This window comes from Triticum dicoccoides, chromosome 2A (genome assembly GCF_002162155.2).
Source record: "Triticum dicoccoides isolate Atlit2015 ecotype Zavitan chromosome 2A, WEW_v2.0, whole genome shotgun sequence".
NCBI classification, from domain to species: Eukaryota; Viridiplantae; Streptophyta; class Magnoliopsida; order Poales; family Poaceae; genus Triticum; species Triticum dicoccoides.
In genome coordinates this window covers 58,405,652-58,415,614 of record NC_041382.1, presented here as the reverse complement: position 1 = coordinate 58,415,614, position 9,963 = coordinate 58,405,652, and the positions used below count along the sequence as shown (strand labels likewise).

The window sequence follows — 9,963 nt, the reverse complement described above, 5'->3', positions numbered from 1 at the left end:
TTTCTTAATTGTCTTTTTTTTCTTCCACCTTCATCAAAAGACGTACTTACACGTGTCTGCCCAGACATGTGCCTATGGGCACACCCTGCGGCAGCCAAGCCAGACGAGCGCGTACGCCCCCCCGCGCGCTTCACCCTGCCTCCAGACGCTTCTCGCGCTGTTCACCTCCAGTCTCGCTCCACCCCACGCCAAACGTTCAACGGGAGCGTGGCGGCCGGCCAAGTATATACCGTGGGAGAGAGACTTCCAAGGAAAGATCTCCACGAAGCCAGCTGAAAGACCAGCAGCTAAGCTTGCTCCCACTGACACAGCCTACAGCTACCGGCGTGATGGGCGGAGGCGGCTTCGTGTCCACGCTCCGGTGGCTGCGGGACACCGGCGCCGCGCTGCGCTCGCCCTACAACCTCCTCCGCGGCTGGCCGGGGCTGCTGCTCGACCACCCGGCCGTCGACGCCGTGCTCTGGGCCGCCGTCACCGCCGTCGAGTCCGTCGCCATCGCGGGCATGGTCTGCGCCTTCTTCCTCTGCTGCGGCTGCACCTTGTAGTGAAAGTCGATCCATCAGCCAGCCGGCCCATACATGTCTTCTCTCCTGTCCTTCTCAATGCTCCCCGTTTCGCTCCTGCTTCGTCTGGATGCTTATGGTGTGCATTATGTGATCCAGAACAATATGAAAGAAATATAATGGCGAATCAATGTTCATGGAACGCCTCATGTTTGTGAACTTGAGTATGATAAAGCCTCCGAGCAAGTACGGTCATATATGCAAATGCATTCGTTTGTCAAGTTCAGTTCAAGACAAACAGCAATGATAATATGTTCGGAACACTGAACTTTTTTTTACCAGTGCAACAGAATGTGATGTTCGAGCTCCCCATCTTGCATCGCCTATGCACTTAGTCAAAGTATAAATCAAAGTGAAAGTAAGAAGTATAAGTAAGTAGGCTATCGATTAGGTTTTTCTACTTAATTAAGCTGCGTATGCAAAGTTTTAGAATTTGTTCACATAGGCAGCGTGATTGGGGCATATTTGTTGCTTCCCAAGATAGTCAGTTCACCACACAGGCATGTTAGTACTAAATGCATAAAACGTCCAATGGCCAAGAGGTCCCTGGTCAGGCTTGACCGCGCCTTCTTCAACCTTTCGTGGAACGATACCATTCTGAACTCCTCCCTCCCCCGCCTGACCTTGGATCTCGGCGCTCTCGTCGTCACCGGCTCAACCTCCATTTCGCGAGCTGTCTATTTCCTTTTTTTAGAGTACGCCAAAGACATACCATATTTTTATAGAAGGAAGTAAATCAATTTACAAGAAGATCAAGCACACTACGAACAGGGCTCGATCGGACACCTTCGCCAATACCTAGGACAATACTAAGGCTACTCTCTCGCTAATTGATTTAAACCTCTTGCTTCGGCAGCCCGCCAATCCTTAGTTTCATCGATAATTTGCACCTTCAATTACATAGGTGGCAGTTGTTGATGTACTCTTCCAAAGACCCTCGCGTTCCGCTGTTTCCAAATTGCCTAAGTCGTCACCATGAATAGGGAGTCGAAACCCTTCCTGTCGCTCCTCTGAAGGGCGCTTCTAGCATGCTCCCACCATTGAATTGGGGTGAAATCCGCAGTCGGGGTAGCTATGCTCAACCTGAAGTGGTCAAGGATGAGGTGCTATACCTCTCTAGCGTATGGGCATTGTATTAGGATGTGATCAACTATGTCCTCTTCTTGGAGACAAGTGAAGCAGGGGGAGGTTTCTTCCTGCAGTCCATGACGTGCCCGCCGATCTGAGGTCCACACACGTGCCCGCTGATCTGAGGTCCACACTCTGCGCTGCGAGGCCAACCAAAGAAAGATCTTACATTTCAATCGCGCCCAAGTCTTCCATATAAGAGGGGCCAGCAGCTGGGAGTGGGTAAGGCCCATGCACAATCTCTTGAAGGTGGAGTTCGCAGAGTAAGCTCCCGACTTGTCGGACGGCCAAGTAAAGATATCTAGCCGCCCCTCCTCCCTTTCGACGAGGGAAATGGCCTGTTGGAGGAGGTACAACTGCATATGCGCGGTGAAGTTTAGCTCCTCTGGGACGTCCCTCTCCCACCTTCTGTTCCCCAGTGCCTGGTGCACCGTACGCATGTTCTGGGTGCGCGCGGGAACCCGGGCAAGGAGGATCAGAGCGATATGCACGACCGCACGTCTATTTTCGCTTCAAGAGTGCCTGGTTGCGATCCCACATTCCTCCCCGACACCTTCCCCTCCTGATCCCGTGGGGAGCCCTCTATGATTCCGCATGTGACCTTGCTGCGCGGCCAAGGTTGGAAGCATGAACATAGTTTCTTTCCAGTAAATAGCAAAAAAAATCACCACAATGGCAAACCCTAAATCAGAAAAGCATCGATTTTCATTTGCTTTACAAAAAAAACACGAATAGCTCGATAATCAACTAAAAAAAATTCTATAAGCATCCGTTGATGATGGATCTGACAAGTCGATCCCATTGTCAGGTCGACATGGTACGGTAGGCGAAAGTTAAGTGACCCGGTCAACCCTTCTCTGCCTTATCGAGGGATTTCCCCAAACACTTAGCAGGCGCACACAGAGTGGCAGCCCGGTGCATCCCACACACCAGTGAGTCAGGTTAGAATCCGAACTCTTTCAAAATGGTATCTCTCTGATGGCTCGGGCACCCACGGAAGGGCCCTTCTTTGCCTTCCACCTAAGCTGCGCAGGAAAGGCCTAAAGCAAATCAAGTGAATAGTAAAGCTTCATACGGTCTTTTTGTCGATGTTAAATAATCAATAATTTCTCTATCTTTTGTACCATAAATATTCATTTGATCTTGATCGACGATGCACTTGCTGGAGGCTCTAAGTCTCTGGCCAGCGTCACAAAGTCACCACCAAGGGACGTCGAGGAGTTCAACAATGTGTAGCTCGTGAGGCGCAGCCACCCGTCATGCCCTAGGTTGAGCACGCGGAAATCCGACGGCGCGAGGTCCATCCGGAACTCCCGCGCGCCATCAGCGGCGAGCATAAACATGCTTGACGAGTTGAACGACATTGATGCCACTGCTTCATTGCGTCCCCCTGCCACGTACGAGGCAGAAACGGCGAGTCGGTATCCTCCCGGAGAAATCACTGTGACTCCTCCCCCGACGCCAGGTACACGAGGGCACACAACTTCTGTCCAAAAAGCCGCACACCGGTGGCATCGTACGATATGTTGTTAAAACTCCTTTAACCCTGTGAGAAAATAAGAAGAAAATGATACAACGTATTTATTGTCTCCTTGATAACTCATAACAGAAAAATGTAGATAGGAAAAAAATCCCATTAGTGAGTTGGAGACCAATAAATGTGCCTTGTATACTTTCTTCAAAAACCCTGGTGGGGAAAATAGAAAGTATGAATATGAAAATAAAAATGTATTGACTCATTTAGCACCTTATACGAGAACCTTGAGAGTAAACTCATTAATGGAAAAAAGAGTGCAATATGATGTGCCACGAAAAACTCCTTTAAAAACCCACGGGGGAAATATAAGGATAAAAGAAAAATGGCATATCTGAACACTTGTATTTATATTGTCTCATTGAAAATATTTTATGAAAAACCATTAGGGAAAACTCACCAATGAAAAAGAGTACAACATGTATGATCTGACGATCATTGACGGGTTATGATATGGGGGTTTACTCCGCCTGAACTTTGCAAATCTCAACAATTTTCTTTTCAACATTATTTTGTATCTAACCCATATGCATTTGAAAATACAAGTGATATTATCTAGATAGATAATGGTAGGTTTTAAATCACATGGTCATTTGGTTTTTCTGGAACAACCAACCAAGACACTGGTAGATTTTTGAGAAATTAAAGAAAGTGGTAGTTTTCTGTAACCCTAGCCTCAAATGTGATATTTTTTTGCTATTTACTCCACATATCGCATAGCAACTCATCCTCCATGGTCGAGTCCCGCCATCCTTCTTACTTAAAAAACGACATGAAGTTCGAAAATAAGCTCAATGACATTGACCGAACACCTACCGAGTGTGGTGTCCGCCACAGACGATGTCGGCAGGGGGTGTAGGGGTCCCTGGCTGCAGACAAATGCTAGGTGGACGACGTTGTAGTATAAGGGGAGCGGGCGCGTGGGCGGTGGCTGCGGACGTCCGACAAAGCCTGTGTATCAGCCGAAGAGGTAAAGCGACGACGTTGAAGGAGGAGGGTGCAGGTGCAAAACAAGGGAGGGCATGCATGGAATGGAAGAGAATGAGACTGAGAAGAGGGTTTGATTGGGCCGGAGATGTTAGAGTCCTATGTAGCGCCGGTCAGGACCTCCACAAAAGCTTCCCCAGATGGCTTTCAATTTATAGGAAAACAGATGTCGGGTAGCTCCGTGGACTGATACGGTACCGCGTTGGATGACAGAATAGGTTCGAACAACACAGTCCCAACATTGCGGGCCGCGTCCCCTCAGACGGTACAATAGGTTTAACGCTGTTTCAGGAGGCTAAGCTGAGACGGTACAAAGGACCTGATGTGATGATGGTTCACTTGCGCCCTCACTGTACGAATAATTTGTATCGTGAAAATTATCACAGCCAGCGTCTGTAGTCCAACGGTTAGGATAATTGCCTTCCAAGCAATAGACCCGGGTTCGACTCCCGGCAGACGCATTTTTTTTGCCAGCCTACACTGCGTCTGCACCTTGCAGTGAAGACTCACTCCAGAGTAGACCCGGCCATCCTCCGGGCCGGGCCGGGCCTGACCAAGCCCGAGGTAGAAAACTCAGGCCCGAGCCCGGCCCGACCGTCGGGCCTAGTTTTCAGCCCCGAGCCCGGCCCATCACAGCAAAAAACACGTCGGGCCTCGGGCCGGGCCTCTTCAGTAAATGACATAAACAGCGGGCCTAGGCCCAGCCCGACCTAGTCTTCGGGCTCAAAACCTAGGCCCAGGCCCGGCCTGGGAGCAGCGTCGGGCCGGGTCGGGCCGGGCGGCCCATGGCCAGGACTACTCCAGAGTGGATTCCATCGGTCAGCCGCTGGACGCTTGGACGCTTCTTTTGTTCACGACAACACTGGCCAAAAAATGACGCGAAGCGCAAGACCAAATGGTGAGCTGCCCGCTCTCTGCGGCTCCCTCCCACGGCAGCCCCGCTCGCACGCCGCGGCTGTCCTCTCGCCTCGTCTGTCCAACTCCACTCCGCTGGATGCACCCGCCTGACCGCGTCCCGTCGTCACCAACTCCCTCCTCAAGCTCTACTGCGCACTTGGCCTCCTGCCCCACGCGCGCAAGGTGTTCGACCCGGGCGCCGCCTCATGGTGCCCGGGCATGGGCGCATGGCAAGAGCGGCGACCTGCCGGCGCCGCGGCAAGTGTTTGCAAGAATGCCGGAGCGGAATCTGGTGTTGTCTTGGAGCGCGATGGTCGAGTAGTCGACGCGCTTGTGCGTGCAGGGGAGCGAGCTCGAGGAGGCGCTGCATGCGTTTGATCGGATGATGGGGGAGGGTTTCAAGCCGGGTGTACTGGTGCTGGTGACAGTGCTCCCGTCTTGGTGTCGTCGAGTGTGGTTGGTGCCTTGGTGGGTCCATCGGTATCTGGAGATGGGGGGCTTGCAGGGAGGCAAAGGAATGTCATGGTTGAGGCCGCGCCGGTGGACATGTACTGCAAGTGTGGGTGCGCGGAGGAGGGGTGGTGTGTTTTTGACTGCGTTCACCGCCGTGAAGTTGTGCTGTGGAATTCAGTGACCGAAGAGCTTGCAGTGAATGGCCATGGTGAGCGTGCACTTGAGTTGTTCCAAAGGATGCTTGAAAAGGGGTTTGTGCGTAATCAGTCGTTTGTTGCTGCTTTGTGCAGCGTGCACCCACACAAGTCGTGTGGATGAACGGAAAATTTTCCAGTCAATGCGGCACCATGGAGGGCTTGCAATGATCTAGGCACTATGCGTGTCCAGCTGATCTCCTTGGGCGTGCAGGAGGCTGAAACTGTGTCTTGGATATACCAACGGAGACATGTGCATTGCACACATGGTGGATGTTATGCCTTTCTGCTCAACTTGTAGGAAGTCAATGGTCGATGGGAAGATGCAAGAGCCATTGGGCAGAAGATGGTGGAGCAGGGAGCCAACAAAGAGGAAGGTTTGAGCTTAATGGAGTGAAATGGTTGATTCCATGAGTTACGCCCCGGAAAATGCAGATCTATGCACTGTCAGAAGATAATAATATCTCCTACTGGTGTAAGTGCTTGTGAGTGTGCAAGAGAAAAAGAAGGATCTGCCTCGAGCCCTCAACGTCTGACAGCAGTGCCTTCTCTGTCAACTGGCTATCTACGGCGGCTTCATGTTCTCCGGTGGCAAGAACGCAAGCTTGCCACAGGAAGCCCATCACGCTTCTTCTGCACATGTTAGTGTTTATTCTTCTGCTCCGATTACTACTCACAGCGATTGCTGGCGCTGTTCAACAGCAACTTATTCTTGCCATAAGGAAGAACCTGAAGGAGAGGACAGGCAGGTAGATGCTGATGCTTATTTCGCTTTGCCTTTCGTTTTTTTGGCTGCAAGACTTTCTTGGCTTCGACGTTTTTCTTCTAATACAGAATGATGCGCACTTTCCAGCTGCATATTCTAGTAGAAAAAATAAAAGATCCTTTCTCCTGCCATCCTTGTGATCCGCATGGGACTTTCATTTTTGAAGTGTGCCTTTTCTTAATCAGCTGAGTGGTGTTTTGTCTCTTGAGTTTCCATTTAATCTCTGACGCATTAGGCCAAATTGTTTAATGGGCCTCGTGCAGTCCTGAAGGGCCAGTTGACGCACGGATCACGAGCCGGGAAAAAATATGTATGATAACTCTAGCTGGAGATATTTTATGAAATAAATAATTAAGTGCGTGACTCATCACTCTGTACAGGGTCTGACGCCATGAAGGCAAAGCAAGCACGATGTACATGGCAGTTGGGCATGCCTATACTTGTGAACTATTTATTTGGCTTGGATGAAGATGAAGTTGAGGCTAGTTGACTTGTGGGCTATTTATTTGACCTGGATGAAGATGGGGTTGAGGAGAGTTGGCATAAATCCAAGAAGATAGATACATGGGTGCCACTGCTTTCTTGTACATCTTGCTGTCCCTCTGGGTTCAGGATGCAGCTGCCATTCTTGGCTTCACAAGAAGTGATTTTCCGCAGGACTTCGTATTTGGATCTGGAACCTCAGCATATCAAGTAAGCTGATGGAATCTTATTTCGTTGAAAATCATGGTGTGCTAAATTTAGATATTTCATTTGCATATAGTATGAGGGTGCTGTTGCTGAGGATGGTAGGAGGCCAAGCTTTTGGGACACTTTCACTCATGCAGGTTAGTTGCTATCTATGCGTGCAATTTATCTTTCTGGTTTTGATGTGCTGCAATGCCTCACTAAATATGCGGCAGCAAGTTTCGTAGAAGGAATTGATATAGCATGTGCTTATTTTTATTTTGTATTTCAAATGCGTAACAGATAGAGTCTGGCACAATTTGTATTTCAAATGCGTAGAAATTTGAGACCAGTTCCCTCTTGGTCAAACAATTCCACATAAACATTTTTGTTTTGTTTTGTTAAAGCAGAGCTAAACTGGACATGGTAATCATAGTCGCACAGGTTGACCAAGCTGACCGTTGTTGATTTGTGTTCACAGGTAAAATGCCAGACCAAAGCACAGGAGATGTTACTGCAGATGGGTACCATAAATACAAGGTAAATGATAAGAGCAAAATGTTCTGCTGGTGTTTCTCTGTGTTGCATCAACTGTAGTAATACTTCAGCAGTTCTCAGGTTTAGTAATTCCGATATTTCAGGAGGATATCAAGCTCATATCTGATACAGGCCTAGAGGCCTATAGGTTCTCCATCTCCTGGTCGAGGCTCATTCCAAGTACATAATTCCTCACAAGGTCCATCACAAAAGCCCTTTTTCAATTTCGTTTTTTTCTAACTATTTCGGCAAAATTTGTGGTTTGCAGATGGACGTGGAGCTGTCAATCCAAAAGGGTTACAGTTCTACAATAACATCATAGATGAGCTTGTGAAACATGGTAATTGTTCTTTCTATTTCTCTATACATGTCCTTGACCTCAGGAGTCTCCGCCAAATATTTGTCCATTCAGGGAATCAAGTGTAGTTGATACAATGCTTCTACTCCTACTTTAATGATTTGGAAGAGGTCATGTGGTTGTAGCATGTCATATGATAAGGCTATGCATACTCATTTCTCACTAACTCTTTTGTAGAATTAGTTTTCTCTTTGTATGTGTGTGGTGGCCTGGTGGGCTGAGGACAGACATAGCAGAGCGAGTGGAGTATATATTTTGATCTCTGAGCATCCAAATGCAGCTATGGCTTAGGTATGCACCAACGAAGTTTATTTGTACAGGTATTCAAATACACATCACACTTCACCATCTAGATCTCCCTCAAATTCTTGAAGACGAGTATGGTGGATGGTTAAGCCCCAGAATTATGTAAGTTTATATAAGGGTTCACAAATACTCCCTCTGTTCCAAAATAGATGACCCATCTTTGTACTAACTTTGTACTGAAGTTAGTATAAAGTTGACTTAGTTGAGTCATCTATTTTGGAACGGAGGGAGTAAATAATTTCTCTCGGAGTGGCAGTTTTTTAGTAACAGTGACATACTACAACGGAGTGGTTCTATTAATACTTTTGTATCTGCAAAATGCAGCGAAGATTTCACGGCATATGCGGATGTTTGCTTCAGGGAGTTTGGAGGCAGAGTCACTTACTGGACTACAGTGAACGAACCAAACATTGGTGCAGTTGCCTCTTATGGCAGTGGTCAATTACCACCTGGTCGATGCTCAGATCCATTTGGAATAACAAAGTGCACAGCTGGGAACTCCAGCACTGAACCATATGTAGCAGTCCATACTTATTGGCGCATGCATCAGTTGCCAGACTGTACAGAGAGAAGTATCGAGTGAGTGAATGATCTTGTACCCAAAATAGTTTGGTTGCTGCTAGATTCTTCAGAAACTGTGAGCTTTATTAGCCATCTTAGCTTAGGTCGATGGTGAAGTCACAATTTTCATTCATTACACATTAACCATTTCATAGCCCATCTTTGTTTATGCATGTTTTATGTTTTAGCACGATATTCCCTTTTCCTGTTACAGTGCAAAATTTTCATAGCTAAAGAGTGTGGACTCACTGAAGGAACTTATGGATGCAGGCTATGCAAAAAGGAGTTGTGGGCATAAATATCTACTCCTTCTGGAGTTACCCATTCACAGATTCCACCGCGGATTTAGAAGCAACTCAAAGATGCAAGGATTTCATGTTTGGCTGGTATGATATTTATCTCCATCTTTACATGGGAACTATGCATGTTGGGAGCCTAACTGCAATACTGACAGGATACTAGAGCCTTTGGTGTTTGGGGACTACCCAGAAATGATGAAGAAAAATGTTGGCTCTCGTCTTCCATCCTTCACAAAAGTCCAGTCTGAACTTATCAAGGGTTCTTCTGATTTTATCGGAATAAATCACTACTATTCTCTCTATGTGAGTGACCGCCAGACAGAACCAGGTATCCGAGACTACAACAGGGACATGTCAATTTATTACAGAGGTAAACAGTTTACAGAGGTATCCACCCATGTAATTCTTTTTCTCAAGCACGCCTGGAAGCGTGTCAATTTCACTATATAGCCTGTGTAAAAATAGCACCTTTCTTAGCCTATGCCTCAGGGCTTAGCGCTCTAGACTCTTGTGCTATGTCCAGTTTGGTGAAGCGAGGCATTATCGCATCATTCATGTCCTTCATCCCTTAACTGCACGCCTTCATATTTTCGTTGTTGGCATTCATGTTGGCGAAAAACTTGGCATCGGAAGCCATGTCGACCTTGGCGTCCATTGCCCTGTTTTGCATTTGTATCGTTGGCTTTGATTCATTTCCTAGGGAACTAAGTGGGC

The 9,963-nt window shown here is 47.8% G+C and overlaps 1 non-coding gene and 1 pseudogene across 1 annotated transcript; both read left to right on the top strand.

The window, feature by feature from the left end:
• The first annotated feature begins 4,601 nt into the window (after nt 1–4,601).
• Nucleotides 4,602–4,673, top strand: TRNAG-UCC. The gene has a single exon. It is a non-coding gene; the product is annotated as a tRNA-Gly (tRNA).
• Nucleotides 4,674–5,084: 411 nt separating this feature from the next.
• The window catches only part of LOC119353200, an 8,313-nt pseudogene continuing 3,434 nt past the window's right edge, over nt 5,085–9,963 (top strand).